Consider the following 3,031-nt stretch of genomic DNA (forward strand, 5'->3'; position numbering starts at 1 on the left):
TATATATATATATGCTGTGGTTCTTCTTTTCCTTGCCTTAGTTTGAACGCCAAAGAGTTTTGTTGACCAACTTGGACGCCAACTTGTGGTGCAAAGATTTATCCATATGGTTCAACCTTATCAGATTAACTTAGTAGGGACATTGCATCTACAATTAAAGTCGACTTGATCATAATGAGCTCACGGGAGCCGTCCCTTTTTTTTTTTTACCGGCGGGAAGAAAATGTTCTTAGAACAAATTAAATATTACATTTCCGCCCTTCAAAAAGAATTAAAGAAAAGAATTCTTATGAGATCCTTTTTGCCACTTTCGTGCAAATATTCTTGGCTTGTGATTAATAATGTGCAAAAATTACTTTATAATATTAGAAATCATTTGGAATTTGTCCGATCTGAATTTATTGGGCAGATTGGTTTTCCTCCTTAATTCATTCAGTATAATGTGCCCTTTTCACCATATGTTGGCTCATTCATTTGGTTAAAATGTTTGGAGAAGATTAGTCATCTTATAAATTAGGGGAGTAAGTGAGTCAAGCTGGCTCTGGCTCGTTTCGAGCTCAGCTAGATAAGTGGTCAGTGAACTGGGCTAAGCTCAAATTAGCCCTAACTTAACTCATTAGCTCGATTGTCAACCGGAACATTTAAGAAAATATTAATATAAAAGATTCTCAATATAAATTAAATTGAACTTTTCTTTAAGATATTAAAAATATTTTTAAAATAATATTTTATATTTTATATTAATTGATATCTTAGTATTTCTATCTTTATTGCTCATTTTATTTGTTATTTTATTATAACAATATAATAAGTTAATATTTTTTTCTCTCTTTTATATTGAACAAGTCGGCTCGTGAGTTGGCTTGAACTCGTAAACTTATGTTCGAGCTCTTTCTACTCATTTACCTCTTTAACATAAACACTTACCTACTATAAACTATATATATATAACTTGCTGTTACGTTTACCTTCAAAAATAAAAGTGTCAATGGAAACAAATGTGTCGAGCGCGTGAGGCAACGAGCTGTTTTGTGCTGGTCTTTACTTCAAATGCTTGAGACGACTGGCCATGAAGTTTTGGAAGCCCAACTAATGTCCAAAATTAGTTAACAACTGCACGTCGAACTAGCTCATGTGAATTCTTCCTAACATATTTTTAAAGTTTAAAGCTACTTAAAAAAAATAAGATAAAATAGCATACTAAAAATTGAAATTTAGTTCAAAATTAAATTAAAGAAAACAAAGTTGGGTCATGCTTTTGGTTTTATTCCACTTTTAATATTTGATGAGAAACAAATAAAAATATAATTTACAGATTTAAAACAGTTTTCATATTATTGTTCTTATTCGGTATGATGCAGTTTACTTGAATGTCAAATATTAGTACAGAACCACAACACATCACATATCACTCTGGACTTAGCCATCCTTGCTTCACCATTATGGGCTTTTTCAGTACGAACGCGTATATATGTCGCATTTTCAGGTCACCTTTAAATTCAGTTATAAGTTTGCGTCAGAATGCAAGGCCCAATAAATCGCACTGTTGGGCCTTCTACTTTGCCGACATTCTCATTACACGTTTACCTACTTTGGGCCCCCATTTGGCAAAAATTGAAGCGTAATCTACCGATCAACTGATCAAGTGCAACAAAAACAGACCTTAGAGTTAGCCATACTATTACACTTTTAACCCTTTTATCTTATATTATTGCTATTATGTCCTATATCTATAAATAGCAGGAGATTGCATCTCATAGAGTGTGCTTCATAAATAATAAAATTAAATAGCATTGTTCCTCTTTTCCTATATCATTTATACCTTATTTTGGTTTTAATATTTAGTGGCTTTAATATAAAAAAACAACTCATCATCATGTTTTTCATGGTCACTTCATCAGATAGAATACCCACAACAAAATGATGATTGACAAGGGTTGAAAGCAAGAAGGCTTCTATATTATTAATATTAGTGATTTGGATAACAAATTATATGCTAAATACGTGTTTGTTACTATTTGACATAATTGCTTGGAACAACCGACAAAAAAGATGTTGCATATTCTCAAATATCAAATAAAATGCAATCAAATTGCCTTTAATAAATCAACATGTCATATATGCCTGCTTGCTAAGCAACCAAAGCTTTCCTTTACATCTCACAACAATATGTTTAAACTTACTTTTCACTTAATTCATTATGAGATATGGGTTTCTATCATATCATTGTACATACCAGATATAGATATTTATCAAATATTATTGATGATTACACCCGATTTACAATCTTTTGAAATCTTAAAAAAAAAAAAGAAACCATATGAACTCATGTATAATACCACAATAAATTATTCTTTTTTTTATTGTGTTTTTCGATCCCTTGCAATTGCCTCAAATTTAATTACTCGCTTAATAAATTTTTCTCAACATGCTCATATATATGTTTTCATTGGCTATTCTCCATGTACAAGGGATATAAATTTTACAACATTCAATCTAAGAAAAAATTCAATTCATGTGATGTTCTCTTTCATTTTCACACAGTTCAATTTTGAATGCACTCATTAACCACACCACATATCAATGGTGATCCTTTTTTTTTGATTTAGCCATTCTGAATACTGCTAATAAGTATAGACCTTCTGTCAACAAAATAGAGCAAGCTGAAGAACCCACAATGGGAAATCCCCAACCAAGATTCTCAATTACTACACCGACTACCGACCCTAAACAGACATCAACCAGAATTACTAGACTTCTTTCTTATATGTGTGATTTTTATTCAATATGATTCAACATCACGTCCCAAGGCAACATCTGAATGAAAGCTCAAAACTCAAATTAATGCTAAATACCCAATATCACACTATCTTTCATATAGTTCTCTGTACAAAATTTTTTCTCTTAACATTACTAGTAATTACGAACCACAATTCTATCAACAACTGCTCTCAACCATAACGGCAAAACACAATACAAGATGAGTGACATGCTCTTGAACTTAACCAAATTTGACACAATGATTCTATTT

The sequence above is a fragment of the Phalaenopsis equestris genome, unplaced genomic scaffold (assembly GCF_001263595.1).
Source record: "Phalaenopsis equestris unplaced genomic scaffold, ASM126359v1 Scaffold000036, whole genome shotgun sequence".
In the NCBI taxonomy this organism is placed as follows: Eukaryota; Viridiplantae; Streptophyta; class Magnoliopsida; order Asparagales; family Orchidaceae; genus Phalaenopsis; species Phalaenopsis equestris.